Here is a 9338-nt window from a genome sequence, read left to right on the forward strand (position 1 = left end):
GTGCAACCATTATATATATAATAGATACATTCTTATCGTTGATTATGATGAGATCCAAATAAAACCTACCATGATCACTATAATATAACAAGCTATAATTAAGGTAGTTTCGCAATTGCCGCTCCAGTTAACTTTCTAAAGTAGAATACCGTCGAATCATCGCCTGGTTGTAGTGAAATTGAGAGAGATGATGGGACTCATGTAAAGTTTATCATGATAATCATTATGATATAACAAGCTTAATTATAATTAAGGTAGTTTCACTATTGCGCACGTTTAACATATCATTTTTATTTAATATACAATGTAAACATCAATCATTCACATCCACTTGTTTTGTATATATCAAATTGGTGTGCACTTTTGCAAGAAATTTAATTAAATTTAATGCACATAACACGTAACATAAAAAAATTACCATCTTCTGTCTAAATCCACACTTACTATGATCAAGGCATCTAACCTTATGGCTGCCTATATTTGGTGATCATGAAGTGTTAAAATGTTACAGCGGAGTCTTTTTTTTTTTTTTTTTTTTTTTTTTATTGATTTGAAAAAAAAAAGAAAACTTATTTTTAAGAAAAAAATTTAATTAAATTTTTATACAAACATAAAAATTTTATTTTTGTAGATTTCATTATTATATAATTTTTTTTAAATTTAATTTTATTTGAAATTTAAGTTTAAAATCTTACAGTTTTAAACATAATTTTAATATTATTAAATTAAAATTTATTAATCAACGTTTAATTTCTCAAATCAAAATGAATTTGATTCTTGATTGACTGTGTTTGTTAGTATAAAAATTTCTTAGATTAAAAGAAAAAAAAAAGAATTTAATTATCGCTTTTTATTAATTAAAATTTTAATATAAAATAAAGTGAATTTAAAGAGCTTTGGTATTTTTATGAGTACATCTATTCTTTCATGAATTTAAGCTGATGCTAAATCTGTAAATTGTTTTTGTTGAAGTTGTGAATTATTTCACATTAATAGGAGATAAAAAAAATTACATATAAAATAAGGGAATCAAATTGGACCAAAAGGGGTTGATTTGGATCACACTTAAATGAATGAGAATGCCAATTTACATGAAGGTAAACCTTGAGATTCATATATTCTCTGTTCTTCGAGTCCAAATTTCAACTTACCAATAGCAACTAACTATACCTAAAGAGAATGATAGTTTTAATTTTATTTTACATTAATCTGTTGCTCAATGAAGCATGGATTTTATTTTATTTTATGTGCATTGAAATATAATTTTGCAAAAATAATTATATAAATTGATATTAAAACTAATGCAAATATACTTAAATCGAAATAATATTTACAGCTTAATTATGCATTTTTTATTATATTTTATCATTTAGTTTCATGTTTTTAAAAATTTATCCTAATATTATGTTTGGATCAATGTTTCTCATAGTTCCATAATGTATCGTATGATTTTTCTCTTATTTATTTTGATCGTTTCTAAAAAAAATAGTTTTGAATTGTAACATGATAATTTCTTAAGATCATTGGAAGGGAAGCTTGAAACAAGTAGTGGAGTTGTCCGTTAGGGATGAAGGAGGAGAGAATGCGGTCTAGAAAAAGGGACAATATTGTTTGTTTCTCGAGAAAAAAAAATAGTATGAGTGAATTTTTTTTTAATTTTTAAAAGTAATATTTAACATTGTAAATATAAATTTAATAAATCTGTATTTGCAGAATTCACTACATTAAAATATTTATTTACTTTTATTTTTAATTATTATTTATTTGTGAGACTCAATGTATTAAAAATATTATTTTAAATTAGTATTGCTTAAACTAATTAGGAAGTTTTAAATAGAATTTAATTGGAAAGTTAAATAAAAAAAAAATTTGCATGGGTTTCGAAAGAGGAGTAATTATACAATACAATAATTATTTTATATAGGATATTCTATATAAAATGATAAACCAATAGAGAGTAAGAAATAATAATCAATTTTAGAAAAATTTAACAAGCAAGTCACTTTAAAACCTTGATCAAATAGATCTATTCAAAGCTTAACTTATGATTTGAAATATTAAATGAAAAATTTTATCTTGTTTTTAGATGTGAGAGAGTTTGAAATATAAAATTTAAATTTGATAAAAGTATATATTTTATTCAATTAATTAAAATCATAAATAGATATTAGGCTTGTAAATGTGAATTTTCATATTATTTGAGTATAAAATTAAAATAATTTATAGAATAATGTTATCTTAAATTAATTTAAAATTTTTTTTATAAATAAAATAATATTATTTAAAATTGATAATTTATCAATAATTTATACTAAAATTAAATTAAAAAATTCCTTTTATTTAAAATGTTAGTACCAAAACATAGGATAAGAGAATTTATGAGAGTAGACAATGTAAAACACAGTGTGGCCGTGTAAGCAGAGTGTGCACTGTGAATGAAAAGAATAATTTAGTATTTATAATTATTTTTTCGTGAATTTATTGTGGAGTGGCTAGGCTTACATCGAATTATATTAAAATTTTATTTATTTATTTTGTGTAGGTGATCGTAATAATGATCATTTAAGGCCATTGAAGTGCTTTAAACCATTTGCATTAATGAAAATAATCTCGAAATACCATTTTAATAGAAATTAAACCACGATTCGTTAAATATTAAATCGCAAAACCACAAAATAAAAATTTAATTTTCCATTCTTTTTGTCAATAGTTCTACGTAATAATTTTTCAGCTCCAAACTACTTTATTTGTATTTAATAAGGCATTATCGAAGATGTTAGGTACATTATTTGTTCCACTCTGCTCAAACTACAATATAATCACACACCAATATGATCAGTCTTTTTTTTTTTTTTTTCTCACTTATCAGTTTATCACGTATTTAAGACATAAAATTTATAGTGAAATTTACTTATTTAATAAATAAATTTCATATTAAATTTATAATAAATTAAGTCTGAGCAAAATTTTCTCCTTTTCTTATATACCATACGAAATTAATGCCAAGCATTAAATAAACAACAAACACAGGATATAGAGATCTATATATTTATAAGGACACACAAGAAATGGAGAAATTAGTACATAGCCTCTATTTCTCTTATTATCTTTTATTTGCAATGGAATTTGGAAGTGTTCTTCAGTTTCTTGAAAACAAGACCATTTTAGTCACTGGTGTAACTGGGTTTCTTGCTAAGAGAACAAATCCTTTCTCTCTCAATTGAAAGTTGAACATATAGTTTCCCTACTTTGATGATAATATGTATATTAATTTGGTTTCTTTAAATATTTCAGTTTTTGTGGAGAAGATACTAAGGGTTCAACCAAATGTGAAGAAACTTTATCTTCTTTTAAGAGCTGCAGATGCTACTTCTGCAAGTCATCGCTTCCAAAATGAGGTAATTTTTCTATCTTTCCCTTTATTTATTATCATGTTTCCTCTTTTATTTTGCTCCTATTCAATATATGCAGGTGATAGGGAAGGACTTGTTCAGAGTTGCTAAGGAGAAATGGGATGCAAATCTAAACTCTATCATAGCCAAAAAGATTAGTATTGTTCCTGGTGATGTTCGTTATGAAGACTTGGGAATTAAAGACTCTTCCTTGAAAGAAGAGATGAAGATCGAATTGGATATTGTACTGAATTTTGCTGCCACCACCAAATTTGTTGAAAGGTGACTAACAACTCAAATCATTTCTTCTTCTTTTTTCTTTCCTTTTTTAGGTTATGTACATCCTTTCCTTTCGTTCTTCTTCAACAAACAATACAACTAATGCAGGACATTAAATTGGCCTAACTATTCGGTAATTAATGCAAGAAATAGCTATCTTATATTATTTTTTTCATTCTCCAATATTATATTTTCTGATTTATTTGGCTCTAATTGAAATTAAAACTTAAAATTTCACAACCTTGAAAATGACTCTAACATCACCCAATTAAAACTCATTTATAATATATTTTCTTCTTATATTATATGTATCTAGCTAGTTTTAACATTTTATGTGCTGATATGATGTCGCATTTGGCACTAATACAATTGGAGCTAAGAATGTTTTGTGCTTTGCCAAAAATTGCCTAAAATTAAAGTTACTTGTCCACATTTCTACTGGTTAGTATTTATGAATTTTAACTAATTTCGTTTCTATTTTTATTTTTAATTTTTGGATACAGTAGCATATAAATAAGCCACTACTTGTATCCACACATTAACAAAATTAAGAGGGCATGTATTTAATTTTCAGCTTATGTGTGTGGAGATAGCTCAGGGCTGATACCAGAAAGCCCCTACTGCTTGGGTCAGACACTTAATGGTGTCTCCAAATTAGATATTGAAGAAGAGAAGAAACTAATTGATGAAAAAATAAATGAACTCCAAGCTGAAGGAGCTCCAGAAACAATGGTTAAAAGGGCCATGAAAGATATGGGAAACAAAAGGTAAGTAATTAAAGTAGTTTAATTGAGTAATATACTTTAATTGAGTGTGTATAAAGAAGAAAGATACTGAATATATAGCTTTGATTTCAAACATTTTACTAGAGCAAAGACCTTTGGATGGCCAAACACATACGTATTTACCAAGGCTATGGGAGAAATGCTTGTAGGACACTTAAAGAAAATGTGCCTGCGGCGATCATACGTCCCACCATGATTACTGCTACTTGCAAGGAACCTTTTCCTGGTTGGATTGAAGGTGCAAGGTGAATAATCCAAATCTTTATTCTTTTTTTATTTGTTTTTAATCTACAAGAAAGATTAATTTTAATCTATGATTGGATTGAAATGCTTGGTCACTGCTTGAAATCTATGATGGGTTTTCAATTTCCAGAGACACAGTATGATCAAATGATAATATATGATATTTGTTTGTGGTTACAGCACTGTGGATGCACTGACTCTTGCTTATGGTAAAGGAAAATTGTCATTCTTTGCTGTTGATAGTGCAGCAATCGCTGATGTGGTGAGCAAAGACATTTATAATTTTTAATCAAATCTCATCAATTTATTTTGAATTCAAGATTAAAATTTCACAAATTATTATGCAGTCTTTCCTTACTTGGAATAATTAATAAAAGTTTTCCGAGATTTATGCATGCAGATACCAGGTGACATAGTGGTGAATGCTATAATTTTAGCTATGGTGGCTCATGCAAATCAACCTTGTAATGATATTATTTATCATGTGGGATCACCAGCAAGAAATCCTATAAGATGTTCTGATATCGAAGATTACCGCATTCGTTACTTCACAAACAAACCATGGATCGGCAAGAATGGAAAGCCAGTCAAGGTTGTTAGTAAAATTACCATATTCAATAGCATCGCTAAATTTCACAGATTTATAAGGATTCGCTACTTGCCATTGTTAAAGGTTTGTCATAAACACTTCCATCTAATTATATTTAAATTTCATTATTTATACTCATTTTTCTTTTATTCCAGTGAAGGCTCAAACTCGAGATTCTATAACTAAGTTTAAGCACCGTCTAAATTAAGTTTGTTTTAAACTTATTTTTATCGAAAAAAGAAAAAAAAAATAATTTCAAGAAAAAATTTTCAACTATTGAATTGACTCAAACTTGATCAAATTAAAATTAAACTGAAATTAAAATTAGAATTGAAACCTTACAGTTGGATTTAAGACCCTGAATTCAACGGATCAAAATTGGCCCATGACTAAAACCACTTGCAACTCTAATAATACTAAATTAAAATTCATTAGTTAGTATCGGTGATACATTAGCAAAGAGATGAAGAGATTTTACAATTTTGCATTATATATGGTTTAACACATCACATATGCAGGTACTAAAAGTGGCAAACGCAATATCCTGCCAACGTTTACAGGGCACATATACCAGACTGAATTAAACATGTAGTGCGATTAGTTGAAATGCACCAGCCATACCTGTTCTTCCTTGGAAAGTAAGTTGGTATTCAAAACCTATTTGCTATTGTGGTTCAAATCTGTTTTTTAGAAAAAATATCTCTTAAAATTAATTTTAACAATTTCTAACCAATATATTTGTGATTATACTTTTTCAATAGCTGTTAAAACAATAAAACTTTATATTTTATATATTTTGCTTATTTTTATCTCGCATTTGACATTTGCAGTTTTGACGACTCTTAGAAAAATTACGAATAGCAGCTGAAAAAAATTGTGTGGAGACGGAGATATTTCTCGTAGATCCTAAATTCATCCATTGGGATGACTATTTCTTAAATATAAATTTTCCTGGAGTTGCGAAATATGTTTTCTAACTAGCTATAATTAAAATGGCAATTATGTGTATTGATATTTTGCAATTCGTATTTTTTTTTTTCATTAATAAAGGATTGCATGATCCTTATTTAGGCCTAGTGTTTTTTTTTTTCCTTTATAAGCAAGGAATTTTATTGAAAATAAATCAGAAAAAAGAACAAAAGAAGAGATGAGCTCCATACTATACCCATTCCAACAGGCACAAATACAGTATACAGAGATACTGTTGAAATTCAAAAATTTATGAAAAAAACTACAAAATCTCTTTATGATACAACCCTTTCTTAGCCAAAGAGTCAACTACAAAGTTGGCTTCTCTTAGAACAAGATGCCTGGACAACACGGATTGAGGAAGAGCTTGAAGGCCGCAGACAATAGAATTAAGTGGCCAAGGAGGAAAGGTAGGATTCAAGACCCATTTGGAATTAGATTAAATATGAATACCAAATGCCTCATTGCGAAGATGAGCGAAGGGGATACAAGTGAAGCCCTTTACAGGTTGTCATTAGGCAATGTGAAAGCTTGTAAACTATAAAGAAATAAAACAAATATACAAAACAACAAAATTTATGTGGTTCACCCTCTTAACATAGGGTTACATCCACAGACAAGCTATCTTTCACTACTAATAAATAAATCATACAATTATAAGCTCAAAAATATCTATCCATCAACTCAATTACACCTAAGAGAACCCTCACTACATGATTGCTCATAGTAAATGTATTAGTAAGTTCTTCTTTTTCTTCTCTAGACATAACTCAGTTTACTACTTTAACTACATTATATTTCACGAAAGGTGTTTTTAACTACATGAACAAGAACTCCATCACCAATGAACAAAAATTCTTTTCTCTAAAATTCTATATCCTTTCTCTACTTTAGTCTGAAGTCTTTCTTCCATCATAGGAGAGCAATCTGAAATGGGCGAAAGCCGCTTCGTGGGCAAAAAGCCGCTCTGCTCAATGGGCAAAAATCATTATTCTCAATGGGTAAAAGCCCTCTATCTACAATGGGCAAAGCCCCATTCTACAGGCAAAAACCAAATAATCTCTCCACAATACTCCTATTTATAGTGTTAGCCCTTAATGCTAATATAATTAGGAATTCCATTTCAATTTAGGTATAACACTATAATAAGGGTTCTATTCTATATAGGAAATAATCCTCCATCCTATTGAGGAATATTTCTCCCATTCAAATTAGGAAAAGTCTCCCACATCTTATAAGGGTTTTGAGTCACAAATCTAATAATCTCTACCTTTACTCATAATCTATTATTACATACCTTGAATCTAACAATTGCACTGCACCAAGTTTGTTATATTAAGGCTTAAAATTTTGTCTCAAAGACTAATTTATTTATCTTCATATCTTTTTGGAAATAAACAAACATTTGTCTAATTTACTGCTATCTCTAATTTTTTTTTTTTTTTTTGATAAGCAAGTCCCTAAATGTAAATGAATTTATATCTCCCACAAGAAATACACATTGGGGTTATTGTAGGATATGGGTTTTACACTTGCTAAAATTGCTCTGACTCCAATAATCCCAAATTGCAAGCTGATAAGGGAGAATTGCTTGAAGACATTATGACATATTGATTGGGCACTTGATATATTTGGCTATATAGGAAGGCTAGATATTGCATTTGTTGTGCAATGTCTAAGTTTGTCCATACAAAAGCGAATAGAACCCCTTTATGAAGCTGCATGTAGAATTCTCATATATCTTAATAGTACACCAAGGCAGAGGGTGTACTATTCTACAAAAAAATAATCATTGATTTTAAAAGGCTATTGTGATTTAGATTAGGCTAATTGTCCATCCACCAAAAGACCAATTTCGAGATACTGTATTTTTTTGGGAAATTATTTAATTTTGTGGAAACCAAAAAAGCAACAAACAATTTCTAGATCATTCGCTTAAGCTAATATCGAGCCATGGCTAATGTTACTAGTGAACTAACTTGGCTCAAGAGATTGCTTGAAGATGTTCACTTGAATATTCATGTTCCAGCTTGAGTTTTTTTAATGATAATCAATTTGCTATACATTTATCTCAAAACTCAATGTTTTACAAGAGAACAAAGCATATTGAACTTGACTATCACCTTGTGAGAGATAAAATAGAAGATGGTTCCATAGCAACAACATCCATTCAATCAAGAGATCAAATTACTAATTTGCTGACAAAGGCTTTGAGGAAACATGATCACTAGTATTTACTAAGCAAGATGGAGTTTCAAAATTTGTTTAAACTCCCATCTTGAGGGGGCGTGTTAATTAAGATCAATTAAGCTAACAATTTAGCTAATATGTGAATTATGTAACACCCCTAATTTTTAAATTTATTATTTTATGGATAAATATTAATATTTTATTTTATTTAAATTCTAGGAAATTATTTGAAAATTTTTAGATTTTAGAAATCGGGTTCGATTTTTCGAAAATATAAAACTTTGATGATTTTTAAAAATTAATTTAAAGACCACGTGGCAAAACTAAAAATATATTTGGACTCTACGAATTTTTCTTAGTTTTGCAGAATTTTTTCAGAATTTTGGGTCTTATTTTCGATTCCAAGGCAGAGTAAAAATTCAAAATTTTGTATATTGAATCGGACCGACCGAATCGAATCGGACCGACCATTTCTTTTTCTTCTTCCTTTCGCACTTGCGCCGACGCCCTCTTTCTCTCGCTTTCTCTCCTTCGCCGCACCGCCGTCCCCAAAGATTCCCGCCAACAAGACCGCCTCACTGTCCCCTCGCTAACCGTCTTGAGTTGCCTAAAAAATGCGCCTGAAGATGCCCCAATGCGCAGCGAGTTGTTTCGTCTTCCCGCCAATTTCAGCCAATCCAGTAATCAATCGATCGGGTCTTGTGCCAAACATCTTCTACACCTCGAGAGCTTTCCATAGAAACCAAGAACACCAAAATCCATCGAGCGGTTTGCTCAAATTTTGTCTGAAAAATTTTAGCCCATTTTAAATTTTGGGCTAAATTTCTCGCAAACCGTGAACCCCACGAGAAAATCGAAAGTTCTATAGTACTCCACTCGTCGAGTGCTTCG

General features: G+C 29.2%; 1 pseudogene; it reads left to right on the plus strand.

Moving 5' to 3' along the window:
* The first annotated feature begins 3119 nt into the window (after positions 1 to 3119).
* On the plus strand, positions 3120 to 6265 carry LOC110647132 (fatty acyl-CoA reductase 3-like; annotated as a pseudogene).
* Positions 6266 to 9338: the final 3073 nt, after the last annotated feature.

This window comes from Hevea brasiliensis, unplaced genomic scaffold (assembly GCF_030052815.1).
Source record: "Hevea brasiliensis isolate MT/VB/25A 57/8 unplaced genomic scaffold, ASM3005281v1 Scaf602, whole genome shotgun sequence".
NCBI classification, from domain to species: domain Eukaryota; kingdom Viridiplantae; phylum Streptophyta; class Magnoliopsida; order Malpighiales; family Euphorbiaceae; genus Hevea; species Hevea brasiliensis.